This window comes from Primulina tabacum, chromosome 2 (genome assembly GCF_025594145.1).
Source record: "Primulina tabacum isolate GXHZ01 chromosome 2, ASM2559414v2, whole genome shotgun sequence".
NCBI classification, from domain to species: Eukaryota; Viridiplantae; Streptophyta; class Magnoliopsida; order Lamiales; family Gesneriaceae; genus Primulina; species Primulina tabacum.
The window spans coordinates 20594265-20620145 of record NC_134551.1 but is presented as its reverse complement, the minus strand read 5'-3'; the positions used below and the strand labels follow the sequence as shown (position 1 = coordinate 20620145).

The 25881-nt window shown below is 37.8% G+C and overlaps 1 pseudogene; it reads right to left on the bottom strand.

Moving 5' to 3' along the window:
• Positions 1-23029, bottom strand: part of LOC142537570 (uncharacterized) — a 32976-nt pseudogene extending 9947 nt beyond the window's left edge.
• Positions 23030-25881: the final 2852 nt, after the last annotated feature.

The following is a 25881-nucleotide window of genomic DNA, read 5'->3' as shown; positions in this document are numbered from 1 at the left end:
TCCCCGACTTTGAAGGGGACAGAGACTGCAGTGGATTGTGAGAGCTGGCTAGACGATATAGAGATGATGTTTGAATCTCTTGCTTATACAGATGAACGAAGAGTGAAACTTATTGGGCATCAATTACAAGAAGTGGCGAAGAGTTGGTGGCTTACAACGAAACGAGCATTGGAGCATAGACCTATCGATATTACTTGGAAGGTATTCAAAGATGAATTTTATCAGCGTTTCTTTCCAGTCTCCTATCGGAAAGACAAAGGGGCAGAATTTGCCAACTTGAGACAGGGGCAGTGGAACATAGAAGAGTATGTTGCCAAGTTTTCTTCCTTGCTCCGATTTGCGCCACACGTGGCAGGAAATGATGAAGCGGTCGCCGATCAATTCATCAATGGTTTGAATCCGGACATTTTTACTTTGGTGAACATGGGACGACTCACACTTTTTCTGATGCACTGAATAGAGAGAAAGGAGCAGAGGCTGGCTTGATTAGGCAGCGAGGAGCTTCCTATAGCGTTCAGAGTCAGAGACAGCCACAGCCTGCCTCACAGTTTCCACCACCTCCTCCTCGATTTGATAGTGGAAGCAGTAGTAGTGGCAAGAAAGATTCTTTGAAAGCTAGAGGCAAATAGTTCAAGAGATCAGGGAGCAGTTCGTCGAGCTCCAGTGGGTCAGGACAGAGAGGTCCCGGCCAGAGTACCGAGTATACAGGTGTGTACTGTAGTTCTTGTGGAGGCAGGCATGCCACTGAGCAGTGTCAGGGAGTCATGGGCCGATGCAATATTTGTAGACAGCAGGGACACTTTGCCAGAGTCTGTCCACATAGAGGTGCACAACAAGCTCAGAGTATTGGGGCATCTGGTTCAGTATCTCAGCCGGAGCGGCAAGCATCATCTGTTCATTCCTTCCAACTGCCACCTGCACCGACTCAGTCCCGAGCCAGAGGTAGCCAGACAATGAGCCAACCTCCCAGACAGCAGGCTCGAGTGTTCGCACTGACAGAGGAGCAGGCCCAGGATGCGCCAGATGATGTGATTGCAGGTTTTTTTTTTTTGCGGTTATCCTGCATATGTGTTGATAGACACAGGTGCATCCCATACATTCATTTCTGAACATTTTGCATTGACACATGCATTGCCTGTCGAGTCATTGTCTGCTGTAGTCATTGTCTGCTGTAGTGTCTATTACTTCTCCGTTGGGAAGTGGTTTGATATCTGTGACTTCAGTTAGACATTGTATACTATAGTTTGAGGGGCATGAGATTGATTTAGACTGTGTTGTACTTGGCTTATCTGATTTTGATTGTATTGTCGGGATTGACATGTTAACCAAGTACAGAGCCACCGTAGACTGTTTTCACAAGATTGTCAGATTCAGACCTAAAATGACAGAAGAATGGAAATTCTACGGTAAGGGTTCCAGATCTCGGATTTCCTTAGTTTCTGCTCTGACTATGATTAGATTGTTGCAGAAAGGAGCAGAGGGGTTCCTTGTTTATTTTGTAGATCTAAAGAAATCGAGCCCGGCATTGGCAGATTTGCCAGTAGTACGGGAATTTGCAGATGTATTTCCTGACGATATCCCAGGGTTACCCCCAGCCCGAGAGATAGATTTCAGCATAGATCTTGTGCCAGGTACTGTTCCTATATCTCGAGCAACATATAGGATGGCGCCGATAGAGTAGAAAGAATTTAAAGCACAGTTAGAAGATCTTCTGACCAAGGGATACATTAGTGTGTCTCCTTGGGGCGCTCCAGTACTTTTTGTACGAAAGAAAGACGGTTCAATGAGATTGTGTATCGACTACCGGCAACTGAACAAGGCGACGGTAAAGAACAAATATCCATTGCCTTGTATCGATGATTTATTTGATCAGTTGCAGGGATCCTCTGTTTATTCCAAGATCGATCAGAGATCTGGATATCACCAGATGAGAGTTAGAGATGTTGATATACCGAAGACAGCATTCCAAACCAGGTATGGACATTATGAGTTTGTTGTCATGCCTTTTGGTTTAACGAATGCTCCAGCGGTGTTTATGGGGTTGATGAACCGTGTCTTTCAGAGGAATTTAGATGAGTTTGTGATTGTTTTTATCGATGATATTTTGGTGTATTCCAAGAGTATGACTGAGCATGCCGATCATTTGAGAATTGTGTTGCAAACGCTGAGAAATGAAAGATTATTTGCTAAACTGTCGAAGTGTGAGTTTTGGCTGAGACAGGTTATCTTCTTGGGTCACATCATATCTGGAGACGGTATTTCTGTAGATCCGAGTAAAGTTGAAGCTGTGATCAGTTGGCCGAGACCGACTTCTGTGCCAGAGATACGCAGTTTCATGGGTCTGGCAGGGTACTATCGACGATTCATTAAAGATATCTCCTGCATTGCGAAGCCGATTACCCAGTTGACACAGAAGAATGCACCGTTTGTGTGGTCTGAGGATTGTGAGTCTAGCTTCATAGAGTTGAAGAAGAGGCTGACCAGTGCACCTGCCTTGATGATTCCTTCAGGTACTGGTGATTTCGTTGTGTATTGTGATGCATCTCACAGAGGGTTAGGATGTGTTCTTATGCAGCGAGGACATGTGATCTCATATGCCTCTAGACAGCTGAAGCCACACGAGACCCGATATCGATCTTGAATTGGCGGCTATTGTCTTTGCATTGAAGATCTGGCGTCACTATCTTTATGGCGAGAAATTTGAGATCTACTCTGATCACAAGAGCCTGAAGTATCTGTTTTCTCAATCAGAATTGAATATGAGACAGCGTAGATGGCTCGATTTGTTGAAAGATTTTGATTGCAAGATCAAGTACTATCCAGGGAAGTCAAATGCAGCAGCGGACGCCTTGAGTCGAAAGGTATGTGCCCTATCCTTATCACCGATAGGTATTTCGAATTTAGTTGAAGATTGCTGTTTGTCTGGTTTAGCATTTGATATAGATAGTAGACCGCTACAACTTGCTACGATTCAAGTTGAGCCAGATTTGATTATGAGAATCAACGAAGCCCAAAGAACTGATCAGAATGTGCAGAAGTCTATTGATATGGTCAGATCAGGACATCAGTCAGAGTATCAGGTACATGATTATGTTCTGTATGTGAATAACCGTATTGTAGTGCCAGATGTTCTAGAATTGAAACAACGGATTATGTCAGAAGCGCACTGTAGTCGGTTTAGTATTCATCCTGGTGGCAGAAAGATGTACAATGATTTGAAGACACACTTCTGGTGGAAACAGATGAAGGCACACATTGCCGAATTTGTGTCAAAGTGCTTGAATTGCCTACTGTAAAGGCCGAGAGAAAGAAGCCCGGAGGTCTACTTCAGAGTTTATCTATTCCTGAATGGAAATGGGATCACATTTCCATGGATTTCGTTACGAAGTTACCACGATCATCCCGGGGCTGTGATGCGATTTGGGTCATTATTGACAGATTGACCAAATCAGCTTGCTTTATTCCGTACAGAATGACGTACCGACATGATCAGATGGTCGAGATATCAGAGAGGTGGTCAGACTGCATGGTGTGCCAAAGTCGATCGTATCAGATCGTGATCCACGATTCGCTTCACATTTTTGGCATAGTTTACAGCAGGCGTTAGGTACGACATTGCATCTGAGCACTGCTTATCATCCCCAGACAGACGGACAGTCAGAGCGGACTATCCAGACCTTAGAGGATATGCTGAGAGCAGTAGTGCTAGATTTTGGCACTAGTTGGCAAGATTCACTACCACTTTGTGAATTCTCGTACAACAACAGCTATCAGACGAGTATCGAGATGGCACCGTTTGAAGCGTTATATGGCAAGAAGTGCAGATCTCATCTGTATTGGGATGATATATCTGAGGTACCAGAACTTGGGCCTTATATGATTCGTGAAATGACTGAGAAGGTGAAGATTATTCAGAAGAGAATGAAGATGGCACAGGATAGGCAAGCCAAATATGCCAATATCAGACGTAGATCGTTAGTATTTGAGCAGGGAGACAGAGTATTCTTGAAGATTTCTCCTTTCAGAGGCATTGTCAGATTTGACAAGCGTGGAAAGTTGTCTCCTTGATATGTCGGTCCGTATGAGATTCTTGAGAAGATTGGCGATCGAGCATATCGACTTGCTCTTCCTCCTTCTTTATCTGGGATACATGACCTTTTTCATGTATCGATGTTGCGTAGATATATGCCAGATATTTCTCATGTCATTCAGCCTGAAGAAGCCGAGCTTGATCAGACTTTGAGTTATGTTGAAAAACCGATACAGATTCTTGATCGGAAAGAGAAGCAGCTCAGAACGAAGACTATTCCGCTTGTGAAAGTTCAGTGGAGTCGTCATGGCAGCGAAGAAGCGACTTGGGAGACAGAAGCAGATATGAGACAGAGACATCCCGAGTTATTTACATGATGTGAGTATTTTTTCAGTTTGGATTATATTGCTTTTTATATATGATTTGATAGAATTGCCTGCGATTTCGAGGACGAAATCATTTCTTAGAGGGGGAGAAATGTAAGGCTTGAGATTTATTAGTCTTCATTGATGTGATATTCGAAGATATGAGAATGCATGACATGTAATGAGAGGTACTAGATTTATTAGTCTTCATTGACGTGATATTCGAAGATATGAGTATGCATGACATGTAATGAGAGGCATTAAGTGAGATGAAATTATGAAATGTGGCAAGAAATGAAGATCGCACCCGCGCTAAGGAAGCTACCGCACCCGCGGTTGATGGACAGAGAGTTGGGACATTTTTACAGTAGCCACACCGCACCCGCGGTACCAGAAAGAATGCACTCGCGGTGCAGCTACAGTAGGGTCACCGTACCCGCGGTCGACATTTATGAATTTTTTGAAAGGCATGCCGAAGCTTGAGCGCACCTGCGGTTGAAAGAGACCGCACCCGCGGTGCTGCATGCGAGAAATCCACCTTTATTTCTTATGATGACACATGGCATATATATATATAGATGTGTGCTGACTCTTCATTTTGAGCATTCCAGCAGACCAGCAACGAGAGAGAAAGAGATTTCCGAGCTTTCCTTTCAACTTTATCACTTGGTTGTGTAAGATTTATCCATCCAAAGTTTAATCCAAGTTGAGATTCTTGTTCCTCTTGACAAAGGCTTCAAAAGGGTATATTTTTGATATCTTTTCAACATGATCTAGATTCCATGTGTTGAAAGAATTATAATATGATGGTTATATTGTGTTCTTGACATATTGAGCATAGTATATTCGCAACCGGATCGATTATCGGATGGCGTATGCTATTGATATGAATTTCAGCATATATTGTATATAAGATTATACAGATTTCAGAAGTTATGTATGCTTTTGATGAAGATTATGAGTTGTGGATATCCATGGATTATGTTGTTATTGAGTTACCGGTATCACAAGATTATGCCGTTGTACCGTCGAGGGGTATCGAGATTTATTATTGATGCATATATGTGTTGAATGGAGTTGTATCTTGATAGATTACATCTATACATTGCCATTTCAGATTTGATTGACAGACTTGATATTCGACTTCGAGATCTCGATTGATTCCAACGAGAAGAAGGTATAATTCATGTGAATTCGGGAGATATGACTCGAATAAGACTTGGTTGGAGTTTCCCAAAATCACATAATAGATTGTTGTTTATGTTTGATTACAATTATGCCTTGTTTATGTTAGAGTAGATGCCCTGCAAGCCAACGGTTGGCTAGGGATTTTATTGACTCAGTTGTAATAAACAATCTTTATTTTAATATAATTTAACTTTTTATGGTTTTGTTATACTTTATCTGTATACCCATGCAAACAGCATAGATAAAGTCCTTGATTATGCTTTAATACAAATGAATCGTAATTCGATGTTGAAACTCATTTGTAGACACTGCATATTCTAAATTCGTTCCTAGTCGATTCAGCCGCCTAAAACAGGGATAAAGGCCGCTTGAGCTCGAGACTAGCATCTGTGATGTTGTGTACTGCGTTTCTTGGTAAGGGCATGGAGATGTCCAAACATGCAGATGGGTAGTCATATGATGATTATACCGAACAAACGTCCCTCGGACTTTCCAAGTGGTTATCATTCATCGAGAGGATAAGTCCGTGGTTATGATTGTACACCATTAGTCCTTACGACCTGAGACAACACTGAGGCTCTATATGCTAGAGCTGTGCTTTAACTCGTTTACGGTCTCCAGGAGAGTCATCAGGTGGCGAGGTTGGGTACAGTTGCGACACATATAGGAGCCAGTGCATTGTAGTCGGGGATTCACCGCTCACCTACGGGTGTGGATATCCTATGCGATCTAATGTAATAATAGTGCATGGAATCTCTGGCCATAGTATGAGATGTACGTTGGAGAAGGAGTTCTCCAATAGTACACGCGATGCCACTATTATAGTTATCACATAGTTATCGAATTATTATGCAACCCTCGATGAACCAATGGTTGCAGATTCGATCGGGATATATGAGATGAAGGGACCGTACTGTACGTTAATCATAATCGACTGGTTCTTGCAGGCACTATCAGTGATACCTAGGGGATCATGGGGCGATGCTACTAGACGCTCTTACCATGATCCGATGGGTGCAATCAGAAATGAGTTCTGACATTCTTAATCAAGGTGTTGATGAAAAGAATGAGGCTAACTAGGGTAAGCCCGAATAAAAGATTATGTCCTGAATCACAATGTGTTGTGAACCCACGGCTAGCTGTATCCCTGAACCATTGAGGGTCACACAAGCACTGGAACGTTTGTTCCCGTTGAGAGAATAAATTCAAAGAGTTGAATTTATAGTAAATTCAAGGAGTTGAATTTATGATAATTAAATTTTGAGAAAATAAATTCAAAGAGTTGAATTTATAAGATAGTAAATTCAAGAGTTGAATTTATGAAATTTGGAGATAATAAATTCAAGGAGTTAAATTTATAAAATTTGAGAATTTAATTTATTAAACTCAAATGTTGGATTTATTAAATATTAAATTTTGGAGGTGATAGAAATTCAAGGAGTTGAATTTATAATTTAAATAATAAATTCAAATGTTGAATTTATAATGTATTTAATTTATTAAGCTCAAGAGTTGAGTTGATTAATTAATAAAATAAATATGGTGGATAATATGTTTAATGGGCTTGTAGGAGTACAAGTCCAACATATTAAATAATTAAAGTTATTATAGGCCTTGATTAATGGATTAAACTAGTGTGACTAGCCCAATTAATTAATCAAGCCTATTAAGGTTAATTATGGAATTTAGGTCAAGATTATTGTGTTTAAGGAAATAAATATATATTGACCTAGCCTACACCAATTCAATGGGGATTCACGAGAGGCACACAAAAATTCCTCCATAATATTTTGGCCACTTTTTCAAGAAAAATAATTTTGAGTCCTCTCTCAAAATCTTGATCTCAACGTAAAAACTTCTTTCAAATATTCTAGTGCTATTTGAAAGAGGAACAAATCTTCTGGTCATGGACCTGATTAGAAGAAAGGAGTCTCTTGAAGAAAGTTCGTAGGGATTCATCAAGAGCTAGATCCGTCATACCGGATCAGTTGGTGCCATGTGTTTTATTCACAAAAGGTATAACTTTTAAACGCCCTATGTATGTTTAAGTTAAAATCATACGAACGTCCAAACATATTTTAATTGTCAAAATAAAATAAAATTTTTAAACTTCCGCTGCGTTTGGGCGTGTAGAAATGAGATCCAACAGTGGTATCAGAGCCAAGTTTTTCTAAATCGTTTGATTTTGATATTGAATAATTTATTTCTAACCACACAAGAAAATTTTCCAGAAAATTTAGCACCACGAAAATTTATTTTTTTCAGATTTTCGAAAAAAAAAAATTAAATCTGCCCGGAACTGTTCCGGGCAGTCCGTGCGCGCAGGGCCGCGCACGGCAGCGCGCAGGCGTCCTGCGCACAGCGCTAGCGCATGCGTCGGCGCGCCTGTTCGCAAAGGGCCACTGCCGCTGCCCGAAACGTTCGGGCAGTGGACGGGCGGTTGCCCGGGAGCGTCTTGGGAAGCGCGGTGAATAATGGGCTTGAATTGTTTGGGCCTAGGGTGCGATTTTCTAATTTCTCAAATTTTTGAGCAAAATTGATATTTTTGAAAATTGGTTCAATTTTTATTTTGAAAAATTGATTTTTAGAAAATTAATAGATTTCTTGTGAAATAAATAATTAAAATATGATTTTAATTATTTATGGTAAAAATGAGTTTTACAATAAATCAATTATTATTGATTTAATTGGAAATTAAATAAAAGAGTTTATTTAATTTATTAAATTCTTTAATAATTGTGGTGGTTAGTGATTAAATTATTAGATATATGATTGATCAGGTAATTAAATTTGTTTAATTAATTGATGTTAATATTTGATATTAAATGCGTGAAGGATGATCGAGAGCCTTGACCAATGTGTTACGTGTATGTTAGGCTATTTTACTGTTTTATTCGTTTTGTTAATATTTGATATTATTAAAGTGGACCTGGTTTATGGCCCGTTCCCACCCCATGAGATGTATCCCTTATGTGCCATGGCTATTTAAATGTAATTATTAGAAATAGTGGGAGATCAAGACTGGAAGATGGTGGGCCCGATGATCAAGATGAAGACATGTAAAATATTGGAAGCTTTTGTAATCGTTGCATTTGAATCCCTGCATTCACCTAGGTTTTGGACCTGGATCCATGTTTGGCTCACATGGATCTAATAGTGTTGGCAATCGATCATCCTTATTTATTGTTGAATGTCATATTATGATATATGTGATATATATAGTATGCAAGCTAAAGTGTGATGTGCTCGCTTTTACGTCAAATGAACTGTAGGGACAGTTTGAGGAAATTTTGAATGCTGCTGACATTCGAATGCACGTGCAAGAGTTGCATGGTGCATGAAACTATGCACACCACTTTCAAGGAGCTCATGACTACACGCATGCAAGACAGGGCTTTGGCCCATGAGCATGGTGTGCGTATGACTGAGCTTATTAAGAATGTGATGGGCCTGGAATATGTGATTCCTAATGAGTTACTAGATAACATCAATTTGTTGTCTTTCTCATCCTCATTTGACGGGGTTATGATGAACTTCAATTTGAATAAGATAGATGATAGCCTTGAAGAGCTAGTCAATACGCTTATAACTTATGAGATCACCATAAAAAAAGGAATTGCTATTTTTCTTATGGCCCTCTCGTCAGACGAAAATGGCCCACAAGGTAAGGGAAAGAAACGTTCTGCCCCTCAGAAGAAAAACAATCCCAATAAGAAGCAAACTCTGAAAGACACTTAAAAGGCCTATAAAGCCCGATAAGTTAGAACATATTTATTTCACTGCAAGAAGTCCGGACATAAGAAATTATATGTGCCAGAAATGTTCTGGAAATGATGAGTGAATGTCCAAGTAAATATGATTTCAACAAAAAGAAAGTTAGATGATCCAGATCCCACACAAATATGGCATGCTAGACTAGGTCATATTTCTCAAAGAAGGATGCACAAGCTAGTGGGAGAAAGCATGTTTGACTTGTCAGACATAAATTCTCTACCTACTTGTAAGTCCTGTCTAAAAGGAAAATTGACCAAGACTTCATTCAATGAAAACGTGGAACGTGCACATGGTCTTTTGGATTTGATCCACACAGACATTTGTGGTCCGCTAAGTGTTAGCACAAAATATGGGCAATCCTACTTCATTACCTTTACTGATGACCATTCGAGGTATTGGTATGTTTATATGATGAAACACAAATCTGAAGCATTTGAATGGTTCAAAGAATTCAGATCTGAAGTAGAAAACCAGCTAAAAGGAAGTATTAAGGCATTTCGATCTGATCGAAGTGGAGAATACTTGAGTGATGAATTTTTGGGTTATCTAAAAGAGAATGTGATTCTCACAGTGGACTCCACCAGCAACACCACAATTGAACGGTGTTTCTGAATATTGTAAGCAAACCTTGTTGGACATGGTTCGATCAATGATGAGATTCACTGAATTGCCTACATTGTTTTGGGGCTTTGCACTTGAAACTGCGGCAATGTTGTTGAATAATGTTTATACTAAAGCAGTGGATGAAACACCATATGAGATATGGATTGAAAAAACTCCCAAATATTCTTACATGAGAATATAGGGATGTCCTGCTTACGTGAAGCAGACAGTGGGAGACAAATTGGATAGTAGATTCACTTTGTGCTACTTTGTAGGATATCCAAAGAATTCTGTTGGATATTATTTCTATCATCCCAATGAAGCAAAATGTTTGTTTCAAAAAATGCCACTTTTCGGAAAAGGAATTTCTATTAGATAGAAAAAGCAAGATGATAGAACTTAAAGAAATTCAAGATACTCCCTCAACTATAGAAGTTGAACCCATTTCCCAAGAACCAGTAGTTGAAGTACAAGCTCCTAGAAGGTCTGATAGGGTTATTAGACCACCTGCAAGATATACGCTTCTTCATGAACAAGGCCATGATGGCTTGAAGCCATGCAGTCAGAAATGGACTCTATGTATTCAAACCAAGTCTGGACATTAGTGGATCCACCTGAGGGAATCGTTCCCATAGGATGCAAATGGATCTACAAAAGAAAGCTTGGGGCGGATGGGAAGGTAGTGACCTTTAAAGCAAGACTGGTTGCAAAAGGATATACTCAAAGGCAAGGAGTTGACTATGAGGAAACCTTTTCACCAGTTGCTATGTTTAAGTCCATTAGAATACTACTAGCCATAGCAGCATGGTACGACTATGAGATATTGCAAATGGATGTAAAAGACTGCATTCCTCAATGGAGACATCAAAGAAGAAATTTATATGTCTCAACCCGAGGGATACACATCAGTAGGAAGTGAGCATAAGGTATGCAAACTTCAGAGATCAATATATGGTCTCAAGCAGGCATCAAGGAGTTGGAACCTCAGATTTGATAGCACTATCAAAGAGTTTGGTTTTGCAAAGAATCCTGAGGAACCATGTGTGTACAAGAAAGTTAGTGGGAGTGCAGTGACATTCCTAGTACTTTATGTTGATGATATCCTGCTCATTGGGAATGATGTAGGATTACTGCAATCAACTAAAATATGGTTGGCCAGTAAATTCTCCATGAAGGACATGGGTGAAGCATCTTATGTATTAGGAATACAGATCTATAGAGATAGATCGAAGAGGATGCTGGGACTCACCCAAGCAAATTATATCGATACCATTCTTAAGCGATTCTCTATGGAAGAGTCCAAGAGAGGATACTTACCAATGTGTCATGGTATTACTCTATCTAAAGCTATGTGTCCCAAAACTGATGAAGAGATAGAGATGATGACACGTATTCCATATGCATCGGCTATTGGTAGTATTATGTATGGTATGATATCGACACGTCTTGACATTGCTTATGTTTTGAGTGTTACAAGCAGATATCAGGCGAACCCTGGTCCAATGCATTGGAAGGCTGTGAAAGACATTCTTAAGTACTTAAGAATGACTAAGAATTTGTTCATGGTCTATGGGGGTGGAGAATTAAAATTGGAAGGCTACAGTGATTCTAGCTTCCAATGTGATGTAGATGATTCGAAATCGACCTCTGGTTTTGTATTCATGCTTAATGGTGCGGCTGTCTCTTGGAAAAGTTCCAAGCAAGACACCGTTGCGGATTCCACCACTGAAGCTGAGTACATTGCTGCATCTGCTGCAGCGAAAGAGGAAGTTTGGATGAGGAATTTTGTCCAAGAGTTGGGCGTTATTCCTAATGGAGTTGATCCAGTCCCGGTGTACTGCGACAACACTGGTGCCGTTGCACAAGCAAAGGAACCAAGGTCTCATCAGCGATCCAAACATGTACTGAGGAAATTTCACATCATCCGGGAGATTGTGGGAAGAGGAGACATATCAGTTGAAAGAGTCCCCTCTGCAGAAAATGTTGCTGATCCACTTACAAAGCCCTTGCCAGGACCATTGTTTGAAAAGCATCGCGAAGCAATGGGAATAAGGGTAGTTGGCTCTAGGGCAAGTGGGAGATTGTTAGAGTAGATGCCCTGCAAGCCAACGGTTGGCTAGGGATTTTATTGACTCAGTTGTAATAAACAATCTTTATTTTAATATAATTTAACTTTTTATGGTCTTGTTATACTTTATCTGTATACCCATGCAAACAGCATAGATAAAGTCCTTGATTATGCTTTAATACAAATGAATCGTAATTCGATGTTGAAACTCATTTGTAGACACTGCATATTCTAAATTCGTTCCTAGTCGATTCAGCCGCCTAAAACAGGGATAAAGACCGCTTGAGCTCGAGACTAGCATCTGTGATGTTGTGTACTGCGTTTCTTGGTAAGGGCATGGAGATGTCCAAACATGCAGATGGGTAGTCATATGATGATTATACCGAACAACCCCCCCTCGGACTTTCCAAGTGGTTATCATTCATCGAGAGGATAATTCCGTGGTTATGATTGTACACCATTAGTCCTTACGACCCGGGACAACACTGAGGCTCTATATGCTAGAGCTGTGCTTTGACTCGTTTACCGGCTCCAGGAGAGTCATCAGGTGGCGAGGTTGGGTACAGTTGCGACACATATAGGAGCCAGTGCATTGTAGTCGGGGATTCACCGCTCACCTACGGATGTGGATATCCTATGTGATCTAATGTAATAATAGTGCATGGAATCTCTGGCCAGAGTATGAGATGTACGTTGGAGAAGGAGTTCTCCAATAGTACACGCGATGCCACTATTATAGTTATCACATAGTTATCGAATTATTATGCAACCCTCGATGAACCAATGGTTGCAGATTCGATCGGGATATATGAGATGAAGGGACTGTACAGTACGTTAATCATAATCGACTGGTTCTTGCAGGCACTATCAGTGATACCTAGGGGATCATGGGGCGATGCTACTAGACGCTCTTACCATGATCCGATGGGTGCAATCAGAAATGAGTTCTGACATTCTTAATCAAGGTGTTGATGAAAAGAATGAGGCTAACTAGGGTAAGCCCGAATAAAATATTATGTCCTGAATCACAATGAGTTGTGAACCCACGGCTAGCTGTATCCCTGAACCATTGAGGGTCACAGAAGCACTGGATCGTTTGTTCCCGTTGAGAGAATAAATTCAAAGAGTTGAATTTATAGTAAATTCAAGGAGTTGAATTTATGATAATTAAATTTTGAGAAAATAAATTCAAGGAGTTGAATTTATAAGATAGTAAATTCAAGAGTTGAATTTATGAAATTTGGAGATAATAAATTCAAGGAGTTGAATTTATAAAATTTGAGAATTTAATTTATCAAACTCAAATGTTGGGTTTATTAAATATTAAATTTTGGAGGTGATAGAAATTCAAGGAGTTGAATTTATAATTTAAATAATAAATTCAAATGTTGAATTTATAATGTATTTAATTTATTAAGCTCAAGAGTTGAGTTGATTAATTAATAAAATAAATATGATGGATAATATGTTTAATGGGCTTGTAGGAGTACAAGTCCAACATATTAAATAATTAAAGTTATTAATGGGCCTTGATTAATGGATTAAACTAGTGTGACTAGCCCAATTAATTAATCAAGCCCATTAAGGTTAATTATGGAATTTAGGTCAAGATTATTGTGTTTAAGGAAATAAATATATATTGACCTAGCCTCCACCAATTCAATGGCGATTCACGAGATGCACACAAAAATTCCTCCATAATATTTTGGCCACTTTTTCAAGAAAAATAATTTTGAGTCCTCTCTCAAAGTTTTGATATCAACGTAAAAACTTCTTTCAAATATTCTAGTGCTATTTGAAAGAGGAACAAATCTTCTGGTCGTGGACCTGATTAGAAGAAAAGAGTCTCTTGAAGAAAGTTCGTAGAGATTCATCAAGAACTAGATCCGTCATACCGGATCAGTTGGTGCCATGTGATTTATTCACAAAAGGTATAACTTTTAAACGCCCTATGTATGTTTAAGTTAAAATCATACGAACGTCCAAACATATTTTGATTGTCAAAATAAAATAAAATTTTTAAACTTCCGCTGCGTTTGGGCGTGTAGAAAACCGAGATCTAATAGTTTATAGATTTATATTCAAGCATTGAGATAGGAGTCATTGGCAGACTTGCCGAACTAGACGTTCAGTGGTATCGACGTATAGGAGCAGACTTACTCCGATTGTAGACATTCGATACAGACAGGGCCGAAGTCTAGGAATAAGACGTACCGTTACCCCGATTGGGAGGGTAGGTGACAGATAGTGACGTCTTATTCACACCGAGATCCATAGAGTTAGAGTTGAGTCGAGTCAAGATATGATTTAATTTGAATTGCATGCTTATATAGAATGGTTTCATAGATTATGGAGCCTATTATTATTGCTTTCATGCATGATTTATGATTATGTATCAGCATGCGTATATGTTTTATACTGGGATTCGTTCTCACCGGAGTTCCTGCTGTTGTTGTGTCTGTATGTGTGCATGGCAACAAGTGGGACAGGATCTGGGTCTCGACGAGGATGAGAGATGATAGAGTTGGTGATTACGGGCGTAGAAGGAGATTACTAGTGGTTCTTACTAGACTTGTACTACTTGTGATTTGTAGTTGGTATTGAACTCTAGTATGGATGTACTAGAACAAAACATGTACTTATGTTTGTTGTAAATAAATAAAGAAAGATCTTATGCTTAGTTTATATACATTTGATTTAATGTTAAAAGCAAAAATTTGACCCACATTTTATAATAAAGATCCAATTAATCCCAAAAGAATTGAGTTAGAGCCCGGGTCCCCACATGTGGATTTAATATCCTTTGGGGTTGTTGAGATGTTTTTGCATTTTCTTCTAAGTGAATTTTGTGAGTGCAAATTAGTGGATTAATGCCCTTGAGATCTTTTAGTGTCCAACCAATTGCATTTTTATGTCTTTTAAGCATATCAACTAATTTACCTTCTTGATCACTTGCTACTTTGGAAGAAATTACAATCGGATATGTTTCATCTTCTCCAAGAAATGCATACTTCAATTCTTCTGGCAAGGGTTTTAACTCCAATATGGGTGGTTCGTCTTTGTTCTCATATTTTGCCTCAAATTCTTTCTCTGATCCTGGTAACGAGTGATACCTGATAAAATCATTAAGATCAATTTCAATATTTTCTTTAACAGTTTCAATTGAACAAATATCTAATTGATCACGAGTACTCCCTTCTTGAATGTTTTTTTCCACAAGAGTTTCAATAAGATTTTCATCTTCACTTTCATCTCCTTTGTCATGTGGTTGCTTACAAAGAGTAAAAACATTGAGCTCCAAGGTCATGTTACCAAATGACAACTTCATTATTCCATTCCTACAATTTATAAGAGCATTAGAAGTTGCTAAAAATGGACGACCCAGAATTACAGGAATTGCATTACAAGCTTCGATAGGTTGTGTATCTAAAGCTATGAAATCGACAGGATATACAAATTTATCAACTTGGACCAACACGTCTTCTACAATACCTCTTGGCACTTTAACAGATCTATCGGCAAGTAAAAGTGTTACCGAAGTAGATTTTAACTCACCTAGATTGAGTTCTTGATAAACTTAATATGGAAGTAAATTCACACTAGCTCCAAGATCAAGCAAGGCTTTTTAATCTTTCGTTCTCCAATAATACATGAAATAGAAGGACAACCAGGGTCTTTGTATTTCAAAGTATTATTATTTTGAATGATTGCACTTACTTGTTCGGCTAAAAAAGCTTTCTTTTTCACATTCAATTTTCTTTTCACAGTGCACAAGTCTTTCAAAAATTTGGCATATGATGGTACCTGTTTTATTGCATCTAATAAAGGAATATTAAATTTTACTTGTTTAAAAATATCATATATATCAGAATTCAAATTTGATTTTTTTGTATTTTTCAATGCATGAGGGAATGGTGGTGACACTGTCTGTTGAACCTGCTCTTCGCAAGTTATGTGATGCAAACGTGGTTGATCAAGCACCAAAGAAAGCATGAGAGTCGTTGGAGTTGCCCGAAGGACCTATAACGAGGGGAAGAAGTAAGAAGTTTAAAGATGCACTTCAAGGACTCATGATGAGCTATCAAGGAAGTCCTAAAAGTTGGATGTCTAAATTAGAGGAGGTTGGGAATCATGGGAATAATATTGGAGGTTTTTGGAATGTTATTCAAGTGCAATTGCCGAAGGTGGAGCGCACCCGCGCCAGTTCAGGGACTGCACTCGCGGTCCATGATAATCAAATTTAAGAGAATATTGCCGAAGCTATACCGCACCCGCGGTCAAGCAAGGATCGCACCCGCGGACGGCAAGCGCACCCGCGCTCCTACAATGACCGTACTCGCGGTCCTTTTATTCGAACTTAGCCGAAGCCACACCGCACCCGCGGTCCAGTATGCAGCGCACCCGCGGTCTATTGTCAACTTCCGTGTCAAAGTTGCTAGTTATCTTCTTTAATGCTTTCTACACTACTTTTTATGGGTTTTATTAATTATATAATGCATTGTAATGACCAAAAACGAGATTATTGAAGATTGATATCAAATACATTGAGTTCTCTCAATTTTCAAAGCTTTTAGCTTTGTTCTTCACAAGAAGAAAACCAAATCAAACTTATCAAAGATTTTCATCTTTGTGGCGATTGTCTATTGTTCTTCGCACGGATTGTCAAAACAAGTTCTTTGAATGTTCGTTTGAAATTCAATTGTTTTATCGTTGATATTTGTTGCTAAGTTATAATCGCTTAGAGGTGAATATCACAAAATCGTTACTTGTTTCAAAAGATCGGGACAAAATAATCGTTCCTTGTTTGTTATTAAATTGAGGGTGCGATTTATATATTCGTGCTTGCCTTTCATTCGTATGAGGATTTGTATCATTTGGTATCAGAGCTTTGGCTCATTGAATTCAAGTAAGTATCGTTGTTGTTATTTTTCAGATCTGTCTCAAATTTCATTCTGTTTTCAGATCTGTGGTATCCTTTTGTTTCTATTGTCATATCTACCAAAAACAAAAACAAAAATTTGTTCTGTTTCAAGTTTTGTGTTATCCTTTGTTCTATTTTAAGATTTGCGTTATTTCTATCATCTTTTGATAATCCAGAATTCCCGAAAAATTTGTTCTGTGTTATTCTGTCGTTCTTGTTTTTGTGCAATCCATGTGAAACAGTTGCAAGTGTTCACAAGTTGAATCTTGTTAGTTTGATAAAAATATATATATATATATATATATATATAAAGATTGAGCACACCTTTGAGAGAACTATCAAATTCTAGTGGAAAACATTTGAGTGCGAGTGTTTTTTTTCTTTGGAGTGATCGTGAGAATTTGGGTGAGGAAAATCTTTTATTTCTACTAACATTTTATTGCAGGTACAAAATCTGAAATTAAAATGGAGAGGGAAGTAGGAGAGAGTTCGAACCAAGGGTTATCTAAGGTTCAAATGGAGGCGTTATTTGGGCATTTTAGTACAATGTTGAGGGCCGAGTTGGATCCTTTATATGAGAGGTTGGATAGGCTTGAAGTTAGTACGAGTGAAAATAAATCTAAGCCTAAAGGTTTGGGTAGAGTGGATGAAGAAGAGAATGATTATGATTTGGAAGGAGAAGAGGAGAGCCAAAACGAGAATTGGGGTAGAAGCGGAAGAGGTAGAGGATTTGGTAGGGGAAGAAGAGAAGCCTTACGTGGTAGGTACGATGATGGGAATAAGGAAGATAATAACATAGGTAGCATTAAGATGAAAATTCCGTCGTTCCATGGTAAGTCGGATCCAGAGGCTTATTTAGAATGGGAAAAGCGAGTTGAATTTGTGTTTTATTGTCACCATTATTCCGAACAAAATAAGGTTAGGTTGGCCGTGGTTGAATTTGTTGATTATGCACTTATTTGGTGGGATCAATTAGTGACCACTAAGAGAAGATGCAATGAGAGGCCTATAGAAACTTGGGCGGAGATGAAAAGCGTAATGAGGAAGAGGTTTGTACCAAATCACTACTATAGAGAAATGTTTAAGAAGTTACAAACTTTGAGACAAGGTGTGAAGAGTGTTGAGGACTACTATAAAGAATTGGAAGTAGTCATGATTAGAGCAAACATAGATGAGGATAGTGAGGCTACTATGGCTCGTTTTCTGTGTGGTTTGAACAGGGAAATTCAAGACCAAGTGGAGCTTAGACATTACTTGGATCTAGATGAAATGGTGCAAATGGCGATAAAAGTGGAGCAACAACTCAAAAGGAGAGGAGTTGGTCGTACCACAAAAACTGGGAATACATCAATACCTTGGCGTTTCAACGTTGTTAAACGTGAAGAAAGCAAGGTAGTGGTCAAGCCCAAAGTTGACATTAAACAGGAGGCGCCTATGCAGGGAATGCAAGGTAAACCTGAAACTCCTATTAATCGTTCTAGAGATATTAAATGTTTTAGGTGTCAAGGAATTGGACATATTGCTAGCCAATGTCCCAATAAAAGGGTGATGGTGTTGAATAATTATGGGGAGTATGAATCTCATAGTGAGGGAGATGATGGAGAGGATGAAGATGAGATGCCTGCATTAGAGGATCTTGATGAGGGATATGAAGCAGTTGTGGGTGAGGCATTAGTGACTAGGCGTATCATTAGTGCCCAAGTCAAAGAAGAGGAGACGAATCAGCGGGAAAACTTGTTCCATACTAGATGTTTTGTCAGTGGCAAAGTTTGCAACGTTATTATAGATGGAGGAAGTTGTATCAATGTTGCTAGTCTTGAGATGGTTGAAAAATTGAGCTTGCCTACTTTGAAACATCCTCAACCATATAGGCTACAGTGGTTGAACGACTGTGCTGAAGTGAAGGTGAACAAACAAGTTTTGGTTGCATTTTCGATTGGGAAGTATGTTGATGAGGTATTGTGTGATGTGGTACCAATGCATGCTTGTCATATTTTGTTAGGAAGACCATGGCAATATGATAGGCAAGTGACACATGATGGGTTTAGAAATAAATATTCTTTTGTACTCAAGAAAGAACCCATTGTTTTACTTTCTTTGTCCCCAAAACAAGTGTTGGAGGATCAATTGAAAAAAAAAAGAGAGATGAGGCCGAAAGAAAGAGTGAATTAAAAAGTGAGATGGCCTTTGAAAAGAAAAATGAAATGGCTAAAAACAAAAGTGATAAAAAAATTGAGATAGTCATACAAAAGAAAAATGAGGAAAAAGAAAATGAGAGGAAAAAGACCAAAAAGAAAATATATATGGTCCAAAAGAGTGACATGAAACAATTGCTGCACACACATGATACACTTGTGTTGATTCTTTACAAAAAGATTCTCTTTAACACAAGTGATATAGCCGGAAATCTTCCGAGCATTGTTGTTTCCCTTTTGCAGGAGTTTGATGATATATTTCCGGAGGAGCTACCTCAAGGAATACCACCATTGAGGGGGATTGAGCATCAAATTGATTTTGTGCCCGGAAGTGCATTACCAAATCGTCCAGCGTATAGAAGCAATCCGGAGGAGACCAAGGAGCTTCAACGGCAGGTAAGTGAATTAATAGATAGGGGTTTCGTGCGTGAGTCCATGTCTCCTTGTGCTGTACTTGTTTTATTAGTTCCTAAGAAAGATGGCTCATGGCGTATGTGTGTAGATTGTAGGGCAATCAATAACGGAGGACGAACAGTGGCGTATTTTAGTGAGAAACTCAATGGGCAGCGCTAAACTATCCAACGTATGACAAGGAGTTGTACGCGCTTGTGAGGACTTTGGAGGTGTGGCAACACTACTTGAGGCCTAAAGAGTTTGTGATTCACACGGATCATGAGTCTCTTAAGCACCTTAAGGGGCAGCAGAAGTTGAACAAGCGGCATGCCAAGTGGGTTGAATTCGTAGGTACATTTCCCTACATCATCAACTTACAAACAAGGTAAGGAAAATGTAGTGGCTGACGCATTATCACGGAGGTACGTATTAATCTCTACATTGGAGTCGAAAATCTTGGGATTTGAACATATGAAAGAGTTGTATTTGTTGGATGAGAATTTTAAGGAGATATTTGAAACATGTATGCATGGTCCACATGACAAATTTTATTTGCATAATGGGTTTTTATTTAGAGAAGATAGATTGTGCATTCCTAAGTCATCAATTCGTGAGTTACTTGTGAGGGACGCACATGGTGGTGGTTTGATGGGGCACTTTGGTGTGGCTAAAACTTTGAGTTGTTTGCATGAGCATTTTTATTGGCCACATATGAAACGTGATGTTGAGCGTGTTTGTGAAAAGTGCATTACTTGTAGACAAGCTAAGTCTAGAACACAACCACATGGATTGTATACACCACTTCCCGTCCCTAGTGAACCTTGGGTTGATATTTCTATGGACTTTGTTTTGGGGTTGCCTAGGACAAAGAAGGGGAGAGATTCTATATTTGTTGTTGTGGATAGATTTTCGAAGATGACACATTTTATTGCTTGTCACAAAACTGATGATGCATATCACATTGCGGATCTATTCTTTAGAGAAGTCGTTAGGTTGCATGGCATGCCTAGGACTATTGTTTCGGACCGTGATGTTAAATTCTTGAGTTATTTTTGGAAAACGTTATGGACTAAACTTGGCACAAAATTGTTGTTTTCTACTACATGTCATCCTCAAACGGATGGACAAACTGAAGTTGTTAATAGAACTCTATGAACACTTTTGCGTGCTATACTCAAGAAGAACTTAAAGAATTGGGAGGATTGTTTACCCTTTGTTGAGTTTGCTTATAATTGTTGCATGCATTCTACTACAAATTATTCGCCATTTGAAATTGTATATGGTTTTAATCCTTTGACTCCATTGGATTTGATGTCTCTACCTATGAGTGAAAGGTTGAACATGGATGGAAAGAAGAAAGCTGAATTCGTTAGAAGTTTGCATGAGAAGGTCAAGGATATCATCGAGAAGAAGAATTTACAATACACGAAGCAAGCCAACAAGGGAAGGAAAAAGATGGTTTTTGAAAAGGGAGATTGGGTGTGGTTGCACTTAAGGAAGGAAAGATTTCCAGAAAAACGACGTTCAAAACTCTTACCTAGGGGTGATGGACCATTTCAAGTGCTTGAAAAGATCAACGACAATGCCTACAAATTAGACCTACCAGGTGAGTATAATGTCAGTTCTACTTTTAATGTTAGTGATCTTTCGTTGTTTGATGTAGGAGATGATCAAGATTTGAGGACAAATCATTTTCAAGAAGGGGAGAATGATGCAAACGTGGTTGATCAAGCACCAAAGAAAGCATGGGAGTCGTTGGAGTTGCCCGAAGGACCTATAACGAGGGGAAGAAGTAAGAAGTTTAAAGATGCACTTCAAGGTCTCATGATGAGCTATCAAGGAAGTCCTACAAGTTGGATGTCTAAATTAGAGGAGGTTGGGAATCATGGGAAAATATTGGAGGTTTTTGGAATGTTATTCAAGTGCAATTGCCGAAGGTGGAGCGCACCCGCGCCAGTTCAGGGACTGCACTCGCGGTCCATAATAATCAAATTTAAGAGAATATTGCCGAAGCTATACCGCACCCGCGGTCAAGCACGGATCGCACCCGCGGACGGCAAGCGCACCCGCGCTCCTACAATGACCGCACCCGCGGTCCTTTTATTCGAACTTAGCCGTAGCCACACCGCACCCGCGGTCCAGTATGCAGCGCACCCGCGGTCTATTGTCAACTTCCGTGTCAAAGTTGCTAGTTATCTTCTTTAATGCTTTCTACACTACTTTTTATGGGTTTTATTAATTATATAATGCATTGTAATGACAAAAAACGAGATTATTGAAGATTGATATCAAATACATTGAGTTCTCTCAATTTTCAAAGCTTTTAGCTTTGTTCTTCACAAGAAGAAAACCAAATCAAACTTATCAAAGATTTTCATATTTGTGGCGTTTGTCGATTGTTCTTCGCACGGATTGTCAAAACAAGTTCTTTGAAGGTTCGTTTGAAATTCAATTGTTTTATCGTTGATATTTGTTGCTAAGTTATAATCGCTTAGAGGTGAATATCACAAAATCGTTACTTGTTTCAAAAGATAGGGACAAAATAATCGTTCCTTGTTTGTTATTGAATTGAGGGTGCGATTTATATATTCGTGCTTGCCTTTCATTTGTACGAGGATTCGTATCATTATGGGTTCCACATCCTTACCCTTTGGAGTTGATTTATCATCATCTTCACAAGGTTCAGGAGTGGATTTTTCCACAACCTTACCACTTCGAAGGGTAATAACAGATTTTACCTGATCCATCGGTTGAGTTCCAGAAGTTCCAGTTTGTGAATGATGATCCTTGGGATTAGGCTGTGGTTGTGAAGGAAATTTACCTTTTTCATGATCATTAAGTGCATATGCAAATTTAGCAAGAGTATCTTTCAAATCTGTCATGGTTTGAGCAGTTTGAGTATTGATAGACTCTTGCTTTGCAATGAAAGAATTCACTAAATCTTCCAAATTTCTTTTAGGTGGAGGAACATAAGGTGTATAATTTTGAAAATTTTGTTGAGTTTGAAAATGTGGTTGCGGAAATTGTGCAGCATTATCATTCCTCCAACTAAAATTTGGATAATTTCGCCAACCTGGATTGTAATTTTGAGAAAATTGTTCAAAATTTGGCCTTTTGAAATTGTTCAAAACATTGACTCGTTCATGGGTCTATTCTTTAAAAGAGGGCAAAGTGGGACAATCTTTTGTAGAATGATCACTTGTATCACAGATATGACACGCAATTTCTTGAATAGCTTTTAATTGACCATTTTTTTTTCAATTCAAGTGCCTCAACTTTTCTTGCCGAAGAGGTAAATCTAGCTTGGAGATCATGTTCATCTTTGAGGGTGTACATACCTCCATCAGATGTGGGAGATTGAATCTTGTTTGATGGTTCGATTATACCTATAGTGTCCCAATTTTGAGCATTTTCAGCTAATGAATCGAGATACTCAATTGCCTCATTTGGATCTTTATCTTCAAATGTTCCATTACACATAAATTCAACCATTTACCTATCTTTAGGTGTTAATCCTTAATAAAATTGAGAAACAACTCTCCAAATTTCAAAACCATGATGTGGACAAAGATTAAGCAATTCTTTGTATCTATCCCAACACTGATAAAAAATTTCTCCTTGTTTTTGAATGAAAGTGATGATTTGCCTTTTGAAAGAATTTGTTCTATGAGATGGAAAATAATTTTTCAAAAATTGTTGTTGCAATTCATCCCAAGTTCGAATGGATCCCGATCTAAGATTTTGTAGCCAAGTTTTAGCTTTATCTTTTAAAGAAAAAGGAAAAAGCTTAAGTCGAATGGTGTTCATGCTACAATTTAGATCATTATATGTGTTGCACACTTTTTCAAACTCTCGTAAATGCATGTATGGATTTTCAGAATCTAAGCCATGAAAATTGGGTAAAAGTTGGATAATATCAGGCTTAAAATTGAAATGAGATGCATCAGGGGGAAAAACTAGACATGAAGTGCACTAGTACGTGTAGGATTCATGTGATCTCTAATTGTTCTTTGTCTATCATGATCATCTTGCGATTGAATTTCATCTTCATTTTCTTGGATGGGTTCTTCCGCCATGTTTTGTTAAAATACAGAGTTATTTCGAATGAGTCGACCACTAAGTGTACGTGACCAAATGCTCATGCAAATGCAAATGGAAAAGAATAAAAACATACAAAAGCAATAAAAATTCAAATAAAGAAAAATAAACAAAATTAAATAGAGAAATTAAATTATACTTCCCCGGCAACGACGCCAAAAACTTGTTGCGACTTTTTGATTGTTGCACTCCCAAGAGCAGGTTGTCAACAAGTAGTATAATTCGGTGAGCCCGAATATCGTATCCACAGGGAAGCTAAGGTAATTACAAGTCCACTACAATATCTTTTTGTTTTTGTTTTGTTTTTTTTTCTTTAATGGTTTGAATCTTTAATTGGTAATTTTTAGTTGTTCAAATTTTAATTTAAGTAGTTGAGATTAAAGGATCCACTCTTTGTATTTTAATAAAGTTTACATTAATGAACATTATTGAAATCCACTTAATAAAATGGTTCCAATATATATTAAATAATCATATTTTTATTATGTTATATATTATTATCTTATAAGTATATAATATATACCAAAACTTGTAAATGTTGTCAAGTATTTATTGTGCTATATATATATTTGTAAACACTAAATCAAGGTTCCCACTTTAAATGGTTGGTAAAACCAAACAAACATTTAAAAAGTACCAAGAAATTAATATTATGATATTAATAAATAATAAATCAAGGCATCCACTTAAATGGTTGGTAATACCAAGAAATTAATATTATGATATAATCTTATAATAAATCAAGGCATCCACTTTAAATGGTTGGTAATACCAAACTAACATTTAAATGGTTCCAAGAATTTAGTGTAACATATAGCAACAATAAATCAAAACTCCCACTTATAAGTAAGGTATAATAATACTTAAAGAAATAAATATAACATAAACAATAAATAATAATTAAATAATATAAAACATAGATTCTTACGTTTTAATAACCTTATTATCATGCCAAGAGTTTCACCTTTTCATCTCAACTTTGGGAAGTTAGCTACTCATTATTCAAAGTGTAAAACTTTGAATATGAATTTACATGCTAATTATATTTAAATTAAGAAATAAAGGAAAAACAAAGAGAAAAATATTATGAACTCAAAGTTTTGTTCATAAAATGAGGGATATCTCAATACATTACAATGCACCCCTATTTATAGCCAAATTTGGGGAGACAACCACAAATAAAATATTATTTTTTACACATAAGTCTTCATTGGTGTTCCAAGAAATTAATATTTTAATACACATCACTTTTGAAAATCTTCCCATCTGAATTTTCTTCTCCACATAAAATAAAACATGTAGATATCTGAGTTGTTTGAATTGTGATATATTTTTTTAACACTTTGACCAAGTAATTTGAGAGATATGGTCAAAATACTAGAGCATGGTAAAACTGCCACTTCTTTGGTAACTTTAATTGTTGCTTAATTTGATCCCACTTGTGAGAAGATTTTATCTCATGCTTGCCACCAATATTGTAGATATTAACATCAACTTTCTACAGGTCCAAGAATCATCTTAATCCCATTTGCAACGCCAAGTTTATTCGTGTTTTGTCGAACCTGTAAAAAATAGTAAAAACTTATAATTACACAACTTATATTTTATACAATTTATTATAAAACATATAAAATTTAAACATTTAATAAAACAAAAACTATATATTTATATTATAAAACATTTAATTACACAACCTCGTCTCATAATTTTCCTCGCACACGTACAAGATATAATGTGCGGCATTTGCTTGTTTCTTGTCGCCTCAAAGACAAAAGATCTGCCACTGGGCGGTCGAATAGACACTGTCCTATGTCGAAAATCTATCGAAGCTCCATTCACTGATAACCAATCCATACGAAGTAGAATATCGAATTCAGGCATAGGATAACCAATAAGATCTACCCGAACAAAATCTTTATATAAACGAAGTTCCAAATTCTTCACAATACTTGTAGTGAGCATTTGATCATCGGAAGGAATAGGAACTTTGAAACCCAATCCCATATCCGCAGGTGAAATATTCAGTCTCTTAACGAAAGTCTCAGATATGAAAGAGTGTGTAGCTCCCGAATCCAGCAATGCATAGGTAGCTTGTGGGGACCCGGACGCTAATCATCTTCTTAATCATTTTTGGGATTTAATTAGCAATTAAGATAAATAGGGTCTAAATTTTTTTTTTTCTTTCACAATGCAAGGGCGGAAAACGTAATGGAATTTAATTAATATACATATCAGTATAAAAATAC